Source organism: Pinus tabuliformis, chromosome Q (genome assembly GCF_031772625.1).
Source record: "Pinus tabuliformis cultivar Carrire ecotype Pingquan chromosome Q, CPIR1, whole genome shotgun sequence".
NCBI lineage: Eukaryota > Viridiplantae > Streptophyta > Pinopsida > Pinales > Pinaceae > Pinus > Pinus tabuliformis.
The window spans coordinates 659,598,492-659,621,376 of NC_142296.1; positions in this window are offsets into that span (position 1 = coordinate 659,598,492).

Here is a 22,885-nt window from a genome sequence, read left to right on the forward strand (position 1 = left end):
TACTTACATCTAATGGAGTTTTCATTATTGTATTTTGATTGAGTTTTGTAATTCTCATAATTTTTAATGGATTTTTCAATGTTGCTTTTGTTAGAGTTTCAATAAAGAAGCCTTGGAATTCATAAACTTACATAACATGTTTTTGTGTTGTGTTGTAAGTCTTATCTTATAGATATTGCTAGAAGCTTTCATTGCCCCCATAAATTAGGTTGATGTACAACATTTTTTCTCAAGCAATGACATATTTTATTAGAATTGTTTTAGATCTTGCACTCTAATACATGGTTGTTTTTGCACTCTTACATGGTATCAAAGCTTGAATGCAAGCTTATTCTCTTTTTTTTTAAGAGATTTATTTTTATTAAATTTCATTGAATCATATCTAATCTGGATAGAAGGGTGACTTTTTGTATATCTTGTTTTTTGGGTTTTCTCTATGACGAGGTCAAGTTTCTTTGTGATCAGGTTTAAGTTTGATCAATCCCTTCAGAGGAAAATTTGCAGTTATTCTTGCATTTAGAATCTTATGCAACTAGCTAGAAAATCAAACTAGCTACGAAATCACACATGCAACCTCTTACCTACAAGTCTTCCTACTTAAACTATTGAATCCAAATATTCCTTGTTTGCCATTTTCCTTCCTTTTCTTTCTTTCTCCAATTCTATAGTTCTTCAAGAATGTGCTAAGTGTGAAATAGTATGAGAGAATAAAGAGAGATCCAAAGCTAAATTGACAAAAGATAAACTAGAAAAAGTTGTGAACTAACCATCAGAAGCCTTTTTATCATTGAGGCCTCCATTTTCTTCAATTTCCTCAAATTTTCCTTCAATTTCCCTCTCATGCAAATATCTGACCTTTCATTTTGTTTTCTCCTAATTTCCTTTATTTTCATAAATAAAATGCCAAATAATTCCTCTTTGCCTTTCATAATTCCTTTTCCAAATTCCCTTAGCCATAATAAACTGAAATGAACACTCACTCATATTTTTTGCCCAACATTCATCTTAGAATACATCTCCCATGACCTTGGTCTTATTTTTCCTTTATAAACTTTATTACATGAACTTTTAACCTGGGGTTGTTACAAAATTTTGCCCCTTAGGGGAACACCTTCCTTGGTGTTCTATGACACCTATGACTAGAAAACCATTGAAAACCAAAAATTATTGCCCATGGAGCTTTATAACTTAGCTCGATGCAGTATTTACAATAAAAACCTGTTGAAAATCAAAACCAACATGACAAAATAACACATGACAACCATACTGCTTATTGGAGCTTTAGAACACAACTCATTGTGGTATTTACAACAAAAAACAAAATATATACATATACCAAAAATCCTTTTCCTTAATCGGAAAACAATGAAGAATACATAGCCCACATCTAATCAACCATCTCCCATGTAGCTTCTTCTGGCCCAAAGTGCTTCCACTACACTCTAACTTACTTGATTTCTCTGTTCTGAAGTATGAGTTGTTTCCGTTGCAATATGCACTGAGGGTCTAGCTGGAATTCTCCTTCTGACTCTACCTGCAATACAGACTAGTCAATCACATGATCAACATCCTTCACATATTTTTTAAGAAATGAAACATGGAAAGCATCATGAATTTTCACTATAGGAGGCAATGCAAGTATGTATGCCATTGGTCCAATCCTCCCAAGGATCTTGAAAGGCCCGCAATACCGAGGTGCCAGCTTGGCACATGATCCAATCCTCAAGGATCTTCTCTTAGGCTTGATGTGCAAGTACACATGCTCCCAACTTGAAACTCCTTATATGCTCTATGTTGATTTTCATTTCTCTTCTTCGTGTCATGTGTTTCCTTTATATTCTTCTTAATAACCTATAACCTGCTGATGTAACCTATGTCTAAGCTCCCTAAAGCTATCATCATGTTGTCTTGCCTATAAGATCTGATCCTGTAAATCTATCCCATATGAACTCATAGTTTCTATGTGATTTACCTATACTCTTCTACTAAGAACATTTGTAACCATGTTCTCTTTACCTTTAATGTACCTGATCTCGAAGTCAAACTCACTAAGAGTGGTCAACCATCTAGTTTTCCTGGAATTTGGATTAGGTTGGTCAAACAAATATCTCAGGTCACTGTGGTCACTCATCAACACAAACCTCTTTCCAAGAAGATAGTGTCTCCACATCTTCAAAGCATGGATGATCGCTGCTAACTCAAGATCATGAGTAACATAATTATTCTTGTGCTCATTCAATTTCCTTGACTCATAACATACCGCATGTCCCTCTTTCATCAGGATTCCACAAATTCCTCTCTTATAAGCATTTGTACACACCACAGACTCTTTATCTAGATATGTAATCTTTAGAACTGGAACATTTGTAAGAAATTGCTTTAGTTTCTCAAAACTTGTTGCACATTCCTCTATCCATTCAAAATTTTGTCCTTACCTCTACAATGATGGAATAAGATAGGAAATTTTTGAGAATTTCTTGATGAACCTATTGTAATAACCTGATAACCCCATGAATGATCCAACCTCATCCACATTTCTAGGAGCTACCCATTCCATGATAGCTCTGATTTTTTCTCGGATCTATTGTTGTTCCTTCCTTTGGAACAACATGTCCCAAGTAATGTACCTTTATCTGAAAGAAACTGCATTTACTAAGCTTGACATACAATTGAAGCTCTCTTAGCAATCTCAGTGTTGTTGCTAAGAGTTAGGCATGTTCTTTCTCATTACTAGAATATATCAATATATCATCAATGAATACAATCACAAACTTTTCTAGATAAGGACACAACACACTATTCATCAAACACATGAAATTAGTTGGAGCATTAGTTAAACCAAAAGGAACCACAACAAACTCATAATTCCCATACCTAGTCTAGAAATCAGTTTTGTAGATTTCCTATTCTTTGATGTGTACCTGATGATATCATGAACTCAAATCAATCTTCGAGAACATTGCTTCTCTCTTTAATTGATAAAACAAGTCATCACTCCTTGGAAAAGAGTACATGTTCTTGATCGTTGCCTTGTTCAACTTCCTGTAATCAATACACAACCTCAGAGTACCATCCTTCTTCTTCACAAATAAAACTTCTGCACCCCAAGGCAACACACTTGGCCTAATGTGTCCCTTGTCAAGAATTTCCTTCAACTGCAACTTCAATTCCACTATATCTCAAGTGCTCATCCTGTAAGGTGCCTTTGATTCTAGTGTTATTCTTGGTACCAACTCAATTGAAAATATCACTTTCCTGTGAGGTAGCAACTCTAAAATCTCTATTCGAAATACATCCTAAAACTATTGCATGACTGAGTACCTCTTCATGAATTCCACATCCTAAACATCCTTACCTTTATCACTAGAAACATGCACTGCAAATAACACACACCCTTTCCTACAACTAAGTTTTTCCTACATTGTTGTAACCATTCTCATCGATGTAGGATTATTCTTACCCCTCAAGATTCTTTGTTCCTGATCATCATCCAAACCCTCAATAGCCTTCTCATAACAATCCACATTATTCCTATGAAGGTACAACCAATCCATACCCAAAAGCATATTGTGTGATCCCAAAGGAAGCACATTCAGATGTGTTGCTGTAAGCATACCATTCAGCTCAAATGCACAAGATCTTACCCAATGATGAACTATTTTCTTAGTACCTGTAGCCAACTACACCAACTAAGACTCTGCATGCACTTATTTTCTCAAACCACATTTATCCACTAGGTCAAGATTAACATAACTATAAATAGATCCAGGGTCAATCAAAATAGAAACAACTCGATTACAGAGCTTACCTTCCATCTCAATAATAAATTCTTGGTGATCCACCTACTTGTTATCAAATGTTACATAGATCTGAGTAATTATCTGTCCAACATCCCAAACTTTATGTGACTCTTGAGAAGTGTAGATATGAGGTCTACCAACCTGATACAATGGGAAATCCTTCTTAAGATGATCCTTGCCACATATCCAACACTACAATTGTCTCCTACCATCACCTCTATTATGTTTCTCTCTAGGTTGCGACCCATGTCCCTTCACAACTGCATTAAACTTTTTGTGAGTGACATTCTCTTTTTCACCTGCATCCTAAGGTATTCTTCGCTTTTGTGGTCATTTACCTTTAGTATTGTTATTCCATTTCCAACCCTGCTTATACTCAATCTTACGCTTTGATTACTCATAACAATGCTTCAAATTTCCAATGCGTTCCTCCAATGACTGAGGCTCGTCATACTCAATTTGATCCTTAAATGCTAATGGAAATCCTCTGATAAATCTTCGAACTTTGGATTTATCATCCTTAAGATACGACACATACCTCAACAACTCTAGGAACTTAGTCATGTACTCCTCATCTGTCATCAATCCCATCTTTAGCTCATAGAACTCCTTGGCCTTACTCTCATAGTACCTCTCTAACAATCACTTCTTCTAAAGAGACTCTTGAATTCATGCCAACTCAAATCCTTCATCCCAATGTCTCTGACATGCTTCACATCTTCCCACCAGATCTTTTATTTCCCTTTGAGATTGAAAACAACTATCTTAGCCTTCATGTTATTTTTGTAATCATGTAGCTCAAAGAAATTCTCCATCCCAAGTAACCATGATAGCGATGATGACCATGATACATGTTCGAACCATAACTAGAGTAGAACCCACATCCACTACCTCTACTATAAGGTGTATCCAAGAATCTATCATCTCTTACTATGTTATCCCTATCCAACTTGTTCCCATCATGAGACCTACTTGCATGTGCCCCATTAGTCTGAAACTCATGTGCATAACTAATCTGTGGTTTCCCATGTCTCTATAAGTCTAGAAAAACTCTGAAGGATAACTAGATTGACCTCTGCTTGTTTCTCATATGCCCTGGAAAATCTCTCTTGTGATTGAATGATCCTATCATTATATTCTTTACAACTTCTAATATTTTCCTTTAAACTTCTCAAAGTGTCTACTATGCCAGGAGAGTACTCATCTCTTGGTTTCTCATCTGCAAAATTAGATCGGATTAGCATGATACATGTATATACATAATCATATCAATATATTGAAATCATGCATGACAACACCAACTACATACCATGACCTCATGAAAGACAACCATAAACATGAAAATGCATGCATAACAACCATATAGATGTTGACATGCATGCATGACACACATGTTCCGCCCATCCATTCCAAGTATTGAACTATGCTCTGATACCAATTTGTAACGACCCCTCCCACATTTACCCAATTTTACCAGCTTGTTAGGGTAAATAGAGAGGAAGGGCTACTATGTCATGACCCAACCTCCTAAGTCCCATTAAGGAAGTGGGGATGACTCCTGATGATAAACTAACATCTCACAACATCATATAAGGGATACAGGATACTTAAAGGTTGAGAAACCATCCCATGTGGCCAAACCCTAAGTTGGACCCCTCCTTCTCTTCCCTGGGCCCCCAACTGCACCCACAGCAAGGCCTCCATGTGGTTGGAAGCCTCCAACCGTATTCACAAGCTTACATCCATGTGGTTGCAACCCAATTTTTCCAGTTAGGAGCATGTGGTCCCAAGATTTGAGCCTAGATTCCAATACAGTCTCCAAACCATTTCCCACAACTCAATGAGACTTTTCAAAATAATAAATAACATCAAGACAAATCCATTAATACCAAACTTGATCAAATACTTGTCCTAACCAAGCCTAACCATGACAGTCATTTCATCAAACATATTGAGAACATGTAATCTACAGGTCATGAATGCATATTTGAATATAGGGGTTTGATACTTATCTAAAAATCATAAATAAGGTATAATTCCCTCTCATAATAGTTGCAATCACATTTGTTAGCTCATGCATTTATTAACAATTCATCCACAAATCAAACATATCAAGAGCTATAGCTAGAACCTATTATGGAACCATGCTTATAACCATCATATAACTAGAATAATAACCATGATAGAATAGTCATCAAATCCACATAATAAAAAGTATAAGTACTCATGAAATACAATAGAAAAAAAATCTCTTATTGACATATGCAAAAGCCAACCAAGTGAGGGACTTCCATGTACCACCAGACCATATCTTGAGCTGAACCAAATATTTCTTTCAACAAATCACCCCTATGCGATATTCTAAGCATGGATGTGGGACTCAAGATAAAAACAACGAGGGCATCCCGGAGATTAAACAACCTCCATCCTCATGCTCCCATGATCCCGCCAAAACTATTCAAGAGATCACATAAGCAAACCAATGCATAAACAACCAAACTTCCCGAAGATTAAACCACCTCTACCCTCAGGCTTTACTACAATCCCACCAAAACTAGCCAAGGGATTACTAGGCCTAAAACAAGTTTGGATGCCTCATAATTTCTTCACTAATACCTTAAGGAATTTATCTGTCTCCACCCTCAGGATTTACCATAATCCCACCAATACTAATCAAGGTATTCCTAGGCCCTATGAGAATTTTCGTGAGACCACCTCAACCGGTTCCAAAACCATCTGGAAATCCAAAGCTCAACCAAATAAAAGAATCCCATCACACCATGGCTATCCAAAAATAGAAAGGCAAGGTTGAAACCAATGTCACACCTAGCAAAACCCATACTAATGAAAGAAATAGAACCAAATGCATACATGCATGTACCATGTATTCACAAACTAGCTAGGAAATCACACGTGCAACCTATTACCTACAATTCTTCCTATTGAAACTATTGAATCCAACTTTTCCTTGCTTTTCCTTTACTTTCCTTGTCCTTCCTTTGCCTTCCTTTGATTTCTTTATCCAATGCTAGAGTGCTCCAAGAATTCTCTACGTGTGCAATAGTATGAGAGAATAAAGAGAGCTGCAAAAGTTGTGAACTGATTCTTAGAAGCCTTTTTATCATTGAGGCCTCTATCTTCTTCAATTTCCTCTATTTTTCCTTTAATTTCTCTCTCATGCAAACTTGTGACCTTTCATATCTCTTTTCTCCTAATTTCCTTTATTTTCATAAATAAAATGTCAAATAATGTCTCTTTGGATCTGTCGATTTCCCGTAGCCATAATAAAACAAAATGAACACCCACTCAGATGTTTTTCCCAACATTCATCTTGTAATATGCATCCTGTTGTAACAACAAATGCCATAACAGATGTTGTAACAATGGATGTTGTAACATCAAGTCATTTTGTAACAACCCTAGTTAAAACTCCATGTAAAAATATATAAGACCACGGTTTATGGGACATGTATTCCAAGATGAATGGTGGCAAAAACATCCTAGTGGGTGTTCATTCGGTTTATTATGGCTAAGGAAATTGGAAAAGGCAATGGCAAAGGCTTTGGAAAGGCATGAGGAATTTATTCGCATTTTATTTATGAAAATAATGGAAATTAGGAGAAAAGGAAGGTGAAAGGTCACAGGTTGCATGTGAGGAGGAAGATGAAGAAAATAGAGCCCTCATTAATAAAAATGCTTATGAGGATTAGTGGGTAGGCTTGGTAAGTGTAATCTTGGTTAGTTCAATTTTGGAGCTCACCCTCCCTATTCTCTCTCTCTCATACTCTTGGACACTTAGAGTTTTCTTGGAGCACTCTTGGAGAGTGTGGCATACTTGGATTTTTGGAGCAAGAAGGCAAAGGAAGAGAAGGAAAGTGAAAGAGGGCATCGAGATCAACAACCACAGCGGGTTTTGCTTGCAGGTACTGAGTTTCATGTGTGTTTTCCTCACTATTTTTGGCATGCATGGCATATGTATGTGGTTTACTGGTTATGATCTCTCATTGGCATGGAGGATGGGTGGTTTAACAATGGATTTGCCTAGCCTTTCCATTTCCTAGATATCCATGGTGATTGTGGATTTGTTTTCCTTGTTTTGTTTTGGTTGGTTCTCATGTTTCCTTAGCTTGGGTTGAGTTATTATTTTTGAAAGCCCTGGTTGGAAAAATGCTTTGGAAGCCCAGTAACAACTTGGGTTCAATTACTAGTACTAGAAGCCTTGATTGGAAAAATGGTCTGAAATCCCTTGGTGGGTTGAGTTACTAGTCTTCGAAGCCCTGGTTGGACAAACGCTCTGGAAGCTCGGTAAAGGTTGTGGGTAGAGTTACTAGTCCTAGAAACCTTGGTTGGACAAATGATCTGGAAGCCCTGGAAGGCTTGGATAGAGACCAGTCTGATGATGGTTTTGTGATGTCCGACCATGAGGTGGAAACACTATTTGATGGGTTGAGGTGGATGGCCTCTAGAAGCCCTGGATGGTTTTGGATTGATGTGTTTTATGAGACCTCACATTCATGCTTGGAATATGGCATGGGGGTAAATGGCTAAAGAGATATTTGGGTCAACCATTTTATTGTCAGGTGGAACGTGGAAGTCCCATCCTGGGTTTGAATTTTGCATCATCAATATGAGATTATTTCTCCTTGTAATTATATGAGTATTATACTGGTCATATGTGGTTTATATGGTTGTGATTTCAGTGGTATTTTTGTTGCTATTGTGTTGGTTATATATATGTTTTATGATAGTATCTATGTATGGCTCTCATCATTTTTTTACTTATATATGAATGAACAATGTATATATGCCCTAATGGATGAAACTGTAGCTAAAGTGATAAGGAAGCCATGCCTCATAGAAAATCTTAGATAAGTATGAGACCCCTATCCTTAGATCTGTTGTTTACACATGTATATTACATATTTGTGATATGTTTAACGAAATTCCTGTCATGGCTAGTAGGGGTCCAATTAAGGGCTTGTTTAGGTATGTACATTTGCATAATCATTTCCTTGTTATATTATTGTTCTGAAGGTGTCATTCAATTCTGAGCAGTGACCTAGGTTTTGTGCCTGAAAAAGTGGCTCAAATACCAGGGACGTTGGCACAGCACTAAGAAAAATAGTCCCTGGACGCTAGGATGCCTTGCCATGAGAGTTTCCAGAGCCTCCTAGATGCTGGTAGGCCTATAGCATGGGAGCGTCTAGAGGTCAAGTGGTCCAAACTCTCAATGGGACCTAGGGGCTAGTTGGCAGAAAGTTTGGATGGGTTCTCGAGGGTCCATATGCTGATGTTGAATGTTTATTAGGTGTGTTTTTGTCGGTTCCACTTCCTTAACATGACTTGGGAGGTAGAATCATATCATAGTGGCCTCTCATCACATGTTTACCCTGGTTGGCTGGTTGCTTGGGTAGATGTGGGAGGAGGGTGATTACAGAGTGGTATCAGAGCATGGTTCACCCCTCGGACTGGATGGGTTGTGTGTTGGTCGTGCATTAATGTTGGTTTCATGTGTTCCTTGTTCTTGTATTCCATGTTCTTGTTTCCACTTGCATGGTGTTGATTATGGTTGTAGTGATATCGCCATGTGGAGGTTGATGGTGTTGTTGTGGGATGTGTCATCATGAGTGTATCGTAGTGTATGCATTTGTTATGCATGCTAGTGTCTATATGTCTTATGCATGCATTGTCATGGTTATGGTTATGCATGTATGATAGGTTAGGTATGCATTGTGAGGTCATTGGATGGGGTTATGTCATTATGATGTAGTTGGTATGTTATGGTGCTAATGTCTTAGATGAGATAGATCAGGAGATGCAAATCATTAAAGTGAAGTTGCAACATTGGACCTCAAGGCAAGAGCATGTCGTCATAAAATTTTGTATGTTGAGCATTCAGGTATGTAGGTTAAGGATGGTTATATGCATTATGGTTATGTGTCTGCACTTAATTCTATTGACGTTATGGCTACATGTGTGATAAATGGTAGTTGATTAGTGTAGTCGTATGCACATGTGTAAAATCGTCATTGCTATTGTTGTTTTAGGTTAGATAACTTGATGATTATGGTATATGTTGTTGATGAGTATGTTATGGGTTGACTTGTTGTTGTTATATGATAGTTAGCTTGATGACTAGGTTATATGTTGTTGATGAGCATGATGTACAACTTGTGGTTGTTATATGCTAGTAACTTGATGATTAGGGTTATCACATTAAGATCTTGATGTTATATGTATCATACTAAGTTGGTTTGGTCTATGTGAATGGTTATGGTTATGACATTCAGGTACGAGTCGACTTATTTGTGACATTGTGTTGTACTAATCTTGACTAATCTTACATATGTGATTATTATGCATGAATAGAAAATGTTTATGAGCTTATGATGTGAACATATTAGCTAGTGACTATTATGGATATCATGACCTTATTTGGGGTCGAGTTAATATGTTGTGAAGTTATATCATGCTAACTAGATTGATTGTGCAGACAAGATCCCCTGAGACACATTAAGGTATGAGTTTTCTTATGTCGTATACTTGGTGATTCATTGTTTGATTATGTCGTATACTTGGTGATTCATTGTTTGATTATGTCGTCTATTTGATGTTTGAGTGTTTGATTATGACATCTAGTGGATTTATTTAACATGGTATGTTTGCAAGTTGGTTGAATGTTTGATGAATTGCATAATATCACTATGTGTATGTAAGATTGCATGAAGGAATGATTTTCTTTTAAGATGATTGTACTAATACATATGTGTTGAGACAGTTGATATGTACTTAAGTGTAGTTGGTGATAGTTGTAGCATTATGTCTAATGAATATTAGTTGACTATGGATTATGACATGCTTGTTAGTATTGGTAAAGGTTGATTTCAAATAGATAGATATGATTGTCTTGATATTTGGAACATGTGGTTGACATGTGTGAAGAGTTGTCAGAAACATGATTGGTATTAGCGTACAATTGATGTCTGTATATAACTAACAATTTGGAGATGTGAAAGTACATAGTAAGCCTCAATTGCAACAAGGTAAACAGGTAAAAGAAATAAATTGGGAAATAATTCCTTTGGCCATGTTTGGAAACCTTAATTCCAAAGGAATGAGTGCTTTACATACAAGAAGTCTTCTTAACCTTGACTTTGTTTGAAATTATGGGGATATTTGTTATATTCATGAACATGCATTTGGCATGTATATTAGCTAGTCTCTAGTTACAGGTGGATCTATCAAGGGAATTGGAGTCCCTTCAAACATAGCACAAATGTGCTCAACTACAAGGCAACGTACTTGGCATAACAAGGTAAGATAATTGGTATATTGTTATATTTATTTATACATTGACAATTATGTGTTTATAGTAGTGTGATGCATGTAATTTCATGGCTAGAGAGGTCCCCATGAAATATTGAAGAAGGATCGGGTTGAGCTTTACATGGGAACCATGGGATTGAGTCATGGTGTCTACTATTAGTCTTGTGCTTTTGGTCTTTTACGATTTGTTTTCACTTGATTTGTGGATTTTTTTATGTTTTGTGTATGTCCATACCAGCTTTATTTGTGGTGTCATATTTTTGTTGGTTTTTCATGGTTTTATTCATGTTTGCTTCTTGGTCTTTCCTTTACTGTTTTGAGAGTTTGGGGGATTGGTTGGGAAAGAGGAAAGTTAATGGAGCTAGGGGAGAGCTGAATGAAACCTAGAAGGTAATATAAGACCTAGATGAAGCTTGGTACATGAGTGAGGGCAGTTGAAGCTAAGAATACGACAATCAGTTGGAGTGGTTTGGTCCATTGGTGTAAATGAACAATGGTAGTACATTCATGAGAAAGGTAACAGGAAATTTAAAGTGAATGGATGTGAGGAATTTGATTCCTTGGCTATGTTGGGAATGGTTGTTTTCAATGTTGTGCATGGATAAAGGGAGTTCTCTTAACCTTGACCTTATGATATCTGGTAATTATGTTTTGATCATGATTATGCTGAGGTCTATATATGTATACATGTATGTATGTCATTGTCTAACTAGATCATTATTTTTTTATGTTGATGTTTATATGTATATATGTGTATGTATGCATATCGTTATCTGACAAGATCATGATTGTTGTATGATAATTTATATGTACCTATGTATCTATGTCACTATCTAACAGGGTTGTCATGGATCATTCTTGTGGAGGAATGATTTCTTATGCAGGTGAATGGCATGACGAGGTTCTTGCTCTTATGGGAATCAAGTGGGAAGAGTAGTCATGATGAATATATGAGGTCAGTATCATGTGGATATGAATTGATATTGTATGCTTGTATTATGCCTATGTTTATGTTATGACTGGTAACGTTGAAGGATACATCATCGGAATGAAAACAATGTGCTTTGCAACATGCTAGGATAAGCATGGATGGAAAAGACACACTATAAGCAGTGTTGCTTGGTAGAGACAGTGGTTTTGGATGTGTGGTATTACTGTTCATGTGCATATGTTGTATATCTTGTGCATGTTGCATATGTGATGTTGTGCGCATGCGGTGTTGCACATATATAGTCTGTGTAGATGTTGTTTAGGCAATGTTATGTACAGGGTGGTACAAATAGTTTTGTGCAAATGTTGCATATCAGTGTTGGGTATAGTTGGTGTTATGTACATGTTGGATATGTGGTGTTGTGTGCATATTGTACTCTGCACATGATGGATTGATCCGAATTGGATCCTAAAACAATTCCATGATTATTCAGAATGAACGACAGACTTCAAGAAATCTTATAGCTATCAGAAATAACCTTTGAATAATGGTAATTTGTAGCCAGCATAGAACAACGAGGACCTTCGGTAAAAGCGCGCTGATCGTTGGCCCATGGAGACCGTGCATGGCGCAAAAATGGCAATTGGGAAGCTCAGATATAGAAATGGAGGTTGTTTCTGATACTCGACTAGCGCTAATCACGTATCGCTGGGCAAAACCCCTCGAGAAGGAAAAGCCCCGAGCGCTCGGTCACAAGGAAAACCGGAAAACCGTGGGAAAGTGCTAAAACTGACAAGGCAGGTCCCACGCTCAAAATCGGCAGAATATCGGAGGCATTTCGAGCAGTAAGTGGGTTTGGCCAAGGACCCAGCGATTCCATACACCGAGTGATGCGTGTCCAGTGGATGAGAGAGAAAAACCGCTTACATCGCGGAGTAACAGTCGAGAAACTCAACCGTGTGATATAAGCGAAGACTGTAGGATTTGGGGGCTCCAGATCAACGACAAAGGTTCAACCCGATGGATGATCGGACCAGAGGGAGAAATAAACTGCGGCACATAAGATTTGAAGTCCGATTTGACCGATGAGTCGACAGAAGGATCCATTTCGCAGGCATCTGGGAAATAATGGAAATAACGACTCTTCAAGAAGAACTGACACTCAGTTCACAAAGAGACAAGTGGCCACCTCTTTGCGAAGCGTTACACAGCGATGGTGATGTAGGGAGAGGAGTTCCAACAGACAGAGGTAGGCTATCTAGATTGCCAGGAAGAAAAAACGAACAGTCGGAGGAACGAACTGGATTTAAAGCCACGAGCAGACAGTGAGGCAAAGGAGAGGCAGAAAAGAAGTTGAAGGCCTAGAGACACAGAAATAGCTGAGCTGAGCTGACCATCAGAGCAAAGGCAGCATCGAGCAGACAGAGACCAATTGAGGTCGAAATTCAGTAAGGGAGTCTATGAACTCTAAGGACTTGGGAATTCCAAGTGCCATCCTACTGATCATTCTCTGTTAAGTGAGACTCAGATTGAGCTCCTTATTGTAAAACTCTATTTTAAAGACATAATAAAAAGGCCACCACTGAAGGCTGGACCAGGAGACGTAGCCCAGGAGGATTGGGTGAACTCCTTATTAAATTTTTGTTGTGTTTATATTTTGCTTACTGTGATCTCTTACTGTTTCAAGTGTCTGTGTATTTCGCAATCTTATCGATCTGTTGCCTAAAATAACATAGACATGCACCAACAAATGAGTTTGTAATACCTTCACTAATTTCCTGAGGTCACCTAGGGATGATTTAAGATCAAGTGGTATCAGAGCATTAGGTTGTTAAGGTTAGAAAAGCTTGTGCTAGATTTAGCTATTGAATGCTAACCAGATCAAAGCTCAAATAAGGAGGAGAGTTGGTCGAAACTAATCCTAAAATTGGAAGAGTCTATCCTCAGAAGAAAATGTCGGAGGAAGGTTCCTTGGGCCCAGACCCATGATTTATAGAGAGTTTCCTGGCCATGGGGTCCATGGTAGAGGAAATATATAGGGACTTTAGAAAACAAAAAGATGAGGAATCATCAGGCTCCAAACAAGATAAGGGGGAAGAAGAATCTCTCCTCCATGACCACTCCAAAGGAAAAGGGAAAGAAGAAAGATTTCTCTTACCTCCTAATAGCCCTGAACGTAAAAAGAAAACATATTTGATTAAACTAGATGTTAAACTTGATTTGCCAATATATGATGGAGAGTTGAATGCAGAAAATCTGGATGATTGGATCAGACAAATTGATGTTTATTGCAGAGTGCAGAATGTCAACTCAGACAAGAGCAAGATTCAGCTGGCTAGCCTACGCCTTGGGGGCACTGCCTTGGTATGGTGGGAAGGCAAGACCCAAGCTGACATGAAGAAACATGGTAAGACTCTTTCTGTCTGGAGTGAATTTGTTTCCGCAATCAAAAAGTAGTTCTATCCACTGGCTTACATGCAACAAGCCATGATGGGCTGGCAAACTCTTCACAATTGAAAGGGAAAAGTGTACAAAGTTACACTCAAGAATTTAGGAAGAGAGCTTTAATTCTAGGAATTTCATTAGACTCACCTGATACTCTGTTGAAGTACATAGGTGGTCTGCACAGCTACATGAGGCACACTATCCTCATGTTTAATCCCACTAGTCTAGATGAGGTATCTGTTCAGGCTATGCATCTAGAAGCTAGAGGAAAGAATGGGAACCCAGAAGTTGGGGGATCATCCCAACCCACTGCAAGCAAGAATAAGGAGAAAAGAAAACATAAATGGAAAGAGAGGAAGGCCAACACTGCACAGAAGAGCAAGTCCTCATGTACTCACTGTAAGAAGGAGGGGCATGATGATGAGCAATGTTGGATCCTGCATTCGGAGCTGAGACCTAAGAAGTTCGAGGGAAAGAAGAAGAAGACTACTGTAGCTATTTAGAAAGATTTTGGGTCATACTCAGGAGATGAAAGAACCGTTGCAGCCACAGGTATAGGAGGTAAAAATTCTGAAGCATCTACTAGTAATTCTGCACAATCTATTAATGAAGAGAATGAGAGAAAAAGACATGAGCTTTTCCATATTCGAGTTATTTCCAAGCATCAAAAGATAGATACTTTGTTTGATAGTGGCTCACAAGTAAATTTGATTTCTGAAGCAATTGTAAAGAAATTGGGATTACTAACTACACCTCACAAGAAACCATACCCATTAGGTTGGTTGAGTGATAAAGCACAGCTACAAGTGACTAGACAATGTAAACTTAAGTTTTCTTTTGGGTCAGCATTTGTAGATGAGGTTGAGTTAGATGTAATTCCTTTGGATATATGTGGAATTGTTTTAGGAAGTCCCTACTTGTATGATAGAAAAGCTATTTTCTATAGAGCTGAGAACAAGTATCTCCTCGTTAAAGATGGAATCGAATATATTGTAAGAGCTCATAAGCTTAGGGATAATTATACTCTCATAAACTCAAGGCAGATGAAACGAATTGTAAATTCATGCAAGCAATTTTTACTGATGGTTGTAAAGGAAAAGAAACCTGATAAAACCAATGTATTTGAGGGCTGTGATGCTAAACAACAAGCTGATTTAGAAAAGGTTGTTTCAGAATATGATGTCTTGTTTCAAGAACCTAAGGGTCTGCCACCCAAAAAGGGAATAGTACATGATATTAATTTGCAGCAAGATGCTCCATTGCCTAACATTGAAATGTACAGGTTGTCCACTTTAGAGAATGCAGAGATCAAGAAGCAGGTGCAGGAATTTCTCGAGAAAGGGTTTATCAGACCTAGCACATCACCATGTGGATCTCCAATCGTTTTGGTGAAAAAGAAAGATGGCTCGTGGAGAATGTGCATTGATTATCGGGCACTGAACAAGATAACAATAAAAAATCGTTATCCCCTTCCTCACATAGATGATCTGTTAGATCAATTGAAGGAAGTTGTTTATTTTTCCAAGTTAGGCTTGCATAGTGGATATCATCAGGTCAGAGTTGCAGAACAAGATGCATGGAAGACTGCTTTCAAAACAAAGTAGGGATTGTATGAGTGGCTAGTTATGCCTTTCGGCTTAACTAATGCTCCTGCTACTTTCATGAGAATGATGAATGATGTACTCAGACCTTTTCTTGATGATTTTGTTATTGTATATCTAGATGACATTCTTATATTTAGAAAAACGTGGGAAGAACACTTAAAGCATGTTAAGTAGACATTAGATGTTTTGAAAAGAGAAAAACTTTATGTTAAACTCTCAAAATGTGAATTTGGAAAAACATCCTTGAATTATCTGGGTCACATAGTAGGGGGTGGTGAATTGAAGATAGATCCCTCTAAGGTTGCATTCATTGTAAACTGGCCTAAACCCAGGTCTGCCACAGAAGTTAGAAGCTTCTTAAGAGCATCACAATATTGGAGAAAATTTATTTCTAATTTTTCCTTAATGGCAGCTCCCTTACATGCTTTAATAGGATTGAACAAGTTGTTTCAGTGGGGAGGTAAACACCAGAAAGCCTTCGAAACCTTGAAAGAAAATATTAGTACAACACTTGTACTAGCACTACCCGATCTTCAAAGACCATTTGAGATCCAAAAATATGCCAGTGACTATGCCATGGGAGCAGTGTTGATACAGCATGGTAAACCCATATGTTATCATTCTGAAACGTTTAACTCTACGGTAGTTAACTATCTCCCATCATCAGAAGTTCCTGTAGAATCGCTAAGAAATCTTTTGGATAGACTAGATATGTCTGAAAAACCATCGACATCTAGGACTGTGTTATCTGACACAACAGCGGCAGAACTTCTTGCTGTTACTCAACTCCCAGGTAGTAAAAGAACTATCCTCATGACTCCTTGTTTTATTTTTTAACAAGCTTTAACCCTGCGGTAACATTGCTCATGATATCTTCTAGATTCAAAAGATTCCTGAACATTTTGTCAGCATGGATCATCGCCCTAATAGAAATATTGTAGCAATCAATTTTCTTGGCCTAGGGGGAAAACTCAAATCAACACTCATCGAGTGTTTGGATAAATAGGTCTACGGAATATGGCACCTCTTTAGATCCTTGGTCACATGTACACTCTACAGACGAAGGAAGCATTCAATCAATGATGATAGCAGAGGCACCATGGGAAGATTACCACCATCGTTCCCATCTTCTAGTTTACAACGAAGATTATTCCAATGACCTTAATCATCCTTCAGTTTTTGATTTTCTATCAAATACTGTAAATATGGTGGATTCCGAGGACAGTTCTTATTTCGTGTTGACCTCGTTGAAAAATGAAACAAGGAGTCATGAGGATAGTTCTTTTACTGTGTCAACCTCATTAAAAAATGAAACAAATCCCTTTCCAAATCGAATCTTTGATTATGATCTCATAAAATCCAAGTCGAATATTTCAAAGATCTCGGAGTTAAACCTTCATTCCAACCACCATGTTGAATGCAATGAAGCTTGGGGGGCATGCACCTCGATTTACATTATTATGCTGGGGGCATGCAATCTTATCATGAGGTCGTTAATCTTTTGATGTCGGGTGAAATGCTTTATCATGAGGATCCGAGGTTTTTCGATCAGGAAGGCGACTTGTAATAAGATACAATACAATACATTATCTTCATAACATTTTAATGATCTAGCTGAGGCGGGCATTCCCATGCTCAGCTTTATAAATTCATTTTTATGTACCTAGGATAGACAACCTTCTGTGTGGTAGACTGATGATTCTAATAGAGCCATCATCCTTTGATTCGGATCCTCATGATAAAGCATTTCACCCGACATCAAAAGATTAACAACCTCATGCTTTAGGGGGCAACTGTTATAGACATTTTTGGGCACTGCAACCCCAATCATATATGTCCATAAACCAAGGGCTTCTGAGTCCCTAAAAGTGTTGTTTCATGCCCTAAAGGAACAAGGTCAGCTGATTACATCATCTCCCAGAAGTTCTCCACAGAAAACTGCTCAGAACTGGTCAAAACTGGACCATACAGGTTGCTCAGTGCTAAGGGTGCGATGCATCTCACCTGCCTAGTGTAAAAGGTGCGATGCATACTGGAAAGCCCTTCTATAGGGTGCGATGGGCGAGAATGGACAAATGGCAGAGACAGTTTGCGAGGTGGATGATCATGGAATCTTCTAGAAACTTCTCCTGTGACACTTGCCTCTCTGAATTCGCCCAGGGATGAGTAAGAGATCATCAATCTCCAAGTGGAATCAAGAACTATCAGAGAGAAAACACTAATAAAAATCCCAGAAGCTGACTCACCTCCCTGCAATCATCTATATATGGATCCCTCATCCCAGAGATCCAGAGGCTGGAATTTTGTATCTTGTAAGGAAGTGCTATTGGTTTCTTGGTGGAATATCATATTGTTGGGTGATCTAAGCTTTTCATGAGGTGAAGAAGGGCTTTCATTCTAGGAGGATGACGTTGGGTTAGATCAATGGGTTGTAATCCTCTCTTCTAATATTTACATCAATAAAGCTATTCATGTTTTCCTCCACATTCTTGTATGTCTGATAGTATATGCATTTGTGTGGTCTGGTCCTATATTTCTTATGATTGTATATCTCTGCACTTTGAAGGTATTGTGCTGCTTTGACTTTACAGGTACTCTTTGAAGTGGAGTGGTCAAGGGAGAAGTGGCAAAGACCTGTCGGTGAGGAGAGGAACAAGCAAAGAACCAAGCGAAAGATCGAGGTTGGTATTCTTTGATCCTCTCCTATCTACTTCTCATAAAGGAAAACAAAAGTAATTTTAATCTGCTTGTTTCTAAGATAGCTACCCGTCTTAGTGGGACTAGCAGCTTTGCATAGACACTAGATTTCCCGATAACAAAATGGCGACTCCACTGGAGGACGAATAGCTTGTTTTCTTTTTTATACTTATTTGCTTTAAAAACTTACAGATGGAGCTTGAAGTTAAGCCAGCTAGCCTTCGAATTGCATTTGTTATGCAAGTGCAAAGTAGATCAATGCTACTTTAGTCTATCTCTAGGTTTTGTTTATAAACTGAACAATCAATTTGCAAACATCCTAATTGCCCTAGTAGTGGCTCTAGTAACCTCATTTGATCAGCCCCTGTGATTTCTATTTACTGACTATCATTAGCTCGGCCTAAATCCCTGAACTAAGTTGCAAACTGTGACCAAGAACTAAGTTGAAGTCTCGTCCCTGGACCATCACACTTTATCCTCTTGGGAATCTGGATGCATTGCACCTCCCGTGTGCAGTAGGTGCGTTGCATCGCACTTTCCCTGTGTTGCAGGTGTGCTGATCAGATAAGACCTCTTCTGCTTCCAGATTTTGGTTTCTTTGTTCACTCTCTTCAACTTTATTCAGGAGTTTTGTTGTCTGTGATCAATATACCACTGTGGAAACTCCCTTCCTTTGCATGATTCCGCCTCCATAGTACAAAGAATTGTGAATGTTTTTATGTATTGTGCGCCATTTACAGTTCTCTTTTACAAAAAGTAGCATAATCAAACTGTCGTCTTTTGATTTGGAAGTGTCGCAAGTGTCATTTTCAGTCAAAGAAAATAATCCTATTGTTCTTGATGGACGATTATACAACTACTCTTGTATTTGATTTGAATTAGTAGTTTTTCAAGTGTCAAAAGTAGTTTTCAATTCAATGTCGCAAAGTGTCGTCATTATCTTCCTTTCGTTTTTGAAGAGAAATTTGTTAGTACTGTTGCTTTGAAAAGATAATTCAGATTTGTACTCAACATTCTTTATGTCATTCACACATTAAGAAAGCGGAAAACAAATACATGCATGTGCATTTGCATTTAGACTGCTCGTTGGTTTGATTTAGGATAGTGCATCTAGTGTGTGCTCTCTACTCTATGTTGAAAGAATATCATCTCTCTTTCTTTAGTAGCTAGGATTTTCATTGCAAAAAGAAGATTAAACGATTGTTTATCATCTTAGATTGCATTTTAGGAATTATATATCTACATCACGCGGTGAACCTGAAAGGCAAATTTCTTAAGAAATATCAACTGTAAAATAAATTCAATGAACATAAAAATGCTTTGGAACCTAACACACAACATCTAGAAGTCTAGGCTAGAGACGTATTCCGGCATCGTAAAGCCTGGTAACTATCGCTTTCATTGTTGGTTGGGTGATTCCTCCTCTTTGAGATGACAAGTGCCAGTACGAACTTGTGCTCCCATGTACCGTCGAGTATATATTGGGAGACCATAATAGGCTATATCCTTTATCCATAGGAAGCCGTGTCTGCTGCCCTATCGATCACAATGCACTGAACACAACATTCGGGAAGATTGACTAACATACCGTAAAAATTATTCTGCAGTTTTGTGATTGGTTTGGTAATCCCTCTGTCTAGATTTCCAAAGTAGTCTCTTTCATTCCTTTTTAGACTCCTTAAAGGAAAAGGTCCATCTGAGCACTTGTCACTTCAGGCTCATTAAAAATCAAAGGCGATTAGAGTCATCTTTTGTTTTTTCTCAACTCTTAAAAATTGAAAAAGCAAGTTGTGTCAAAGCGTCTAAAATTGATTTTAATCGGAATAACATCATTGTTCCCTCGTTGGTATTAGGTTGAGAAAATGGAGTCCACCAACCAAGGATTTCCCCTTGGAGGAAATCCTGGTCCTTTCTCCTCTTGGGGAGATGTTGGTGCACCTCATATGGCCACATTGTCACTTCCAGGATTGACGATTGGCTTGCCAATATGGCTCTTCTCAACCTTCGTCATTCAGAATACCGTGATTCCTAAACAATCAAGTCAGCAACTAGATGATACTAGAGTTACCCCCCAACCTTCTACTTCATCCGTTTCTCCCTCTCCTCCTTCCTCTTCACTTGATGAAGCTAGTAAGAAAAAAAATCAAGTAACTAAGAAGGAGAAGAAGGGGAAGGAGAAGAAAGAAAAGAAGAAGAAGGAGCCAAAGGAAAAAAGGGGTAACCATGCATCATCTAGCAAAAATCCACACATGGAACCATCTAGACCTAAATCTCCATGTGTCATTTGCAAAGGGGACCACTATCATCGAGATTGTCCTTGTATCCCCCGGATCTTAAGGGACTGGTCTCCTCGTTTGCACAATCCGGTGTCATCAACCTCTGATGATCATGTTGAAAGCACACCATCAACTAGTGAAAACGAAGTCTCTAGATAGAAAGGAAGATGTAAATTTCCTTGCAAACTGTGTGAAGGCAATCATGCCATCCACCGTTGTCCCTTCCTGGACGAAGCTAAAAGAGTCTTGGATAACCATCCCACTTCACCGCTGCGGCTTCCTCCTAGATACAAGAAACTCTTGCCAAGTCCATCGCTAGTTGAAAATATGACCGACACAACTTTGTGGTCGATCGAAGCATCTATCATTGAAGATAAACCCGCTGAATCCATACCAGATGAAAGTCAAAAGGTTGAGGTGGCAGTTGACCCGGTCTTGTCTTCGAAAGGTCCATCTTCAGATGATACAATCACCAAAGAGAATGAGAACGACACCATTCAAATTCTTTTCATAAACATAGACTCCGATGAACATGGGGGAAATCTACCCATTCCTTTACCGTAGGAAGGAAGTTCGTCAGAGTCATACCTGGCCGTTTATTCGGTCCCACCTCCGAGCAACCTAGTCGTTTCCTTTGATTGGAATCTACTATGCAGACCCCGTTTACCGGCTAGTGTACCATTCCGAATCATTGTTCAAACCTACAGAATGGTCATGGTCGGTACCATCATAGATGAGGGGGCTTCTGTGAGTATCCTTTCCTCAACTGCTTGGAAAGCACTTAGTTCGCCATCACTTCTGCCTGAGATGCGGAATCTAACACGCTTTGATAAAGGAACCAGTCGACTGTTAGGGATCCTTCCAAGTTTACCTATAACCTTGAGAGGGAAAATTGTATATCTGAACGTAATGGTAGTCCGAGGACCTTTAGATTATAATCTTCTCCTTGGGCGCGACTATATTTATAGCATGGGAGCCATTGTCTCCTCACTCATTCGAGCAATGTGTTTTCCGCATGAAGGCCAAGTGGCCCAGCTCATAGACCAGATTTCGTTCCCCGTCTCACACATAGCTAATAGTCAAATACCATCCCTAAATGGTATTTTCATGCAAGGAATGTCTCATCAATCTCTATTCCATCCACCTGAAGAACGCGAGTAATTCGGTGGCCATGACTGAAACTCAGGGGGCATGCACCCTGGTCTGCTTCGGCAAAAAAACTTCAGGTATAGGGTAGATTTCCGCGGAGGATATATGACTAGTCTAACACACCCGTCCATATAGGAAAATGGGACTAGACCGGAATAAGGTACCTCTATTAGAAGGTAGGCCTTTCCCGATAGAACAAATGTTTTGTCTGCAAATTGAAGGGTAACCTAGAAAAGGTAGGCCTTTCCCGATAGAACAATTGTTTTGTCTGCAAATTGAGGGGTAATCTAGGAATCTCTACTTCACTAAATTCAACTGCTTAAGTTGGGTGAGTGATCAAATCGACCGTTCGCCTTCGTAGGGGCCAAATGGCACCGGCAAAATAAAGGAAAATGTTTCCTACTTGACCTTAGTAGTTAACTAACCCCTAGGACAGTAGTTGGTCGTTCCTAGCTTGCATGCAAGAGGCAGCACAGAAAAGTTTCGAATGGTGCAAGCTCCCTAAAAATTGAACTAATCGATGAGACATCCTTATTATACGACTGGCACGAGCAGTTTTTATGCGAAGTTCAAGCTCGTTAAAAATTAAACCTAGCAATGAGCAAATGTTCCACTAGAGTTTAAGCTCATTAAAAAATGAACCAATCTCCAGTAAAT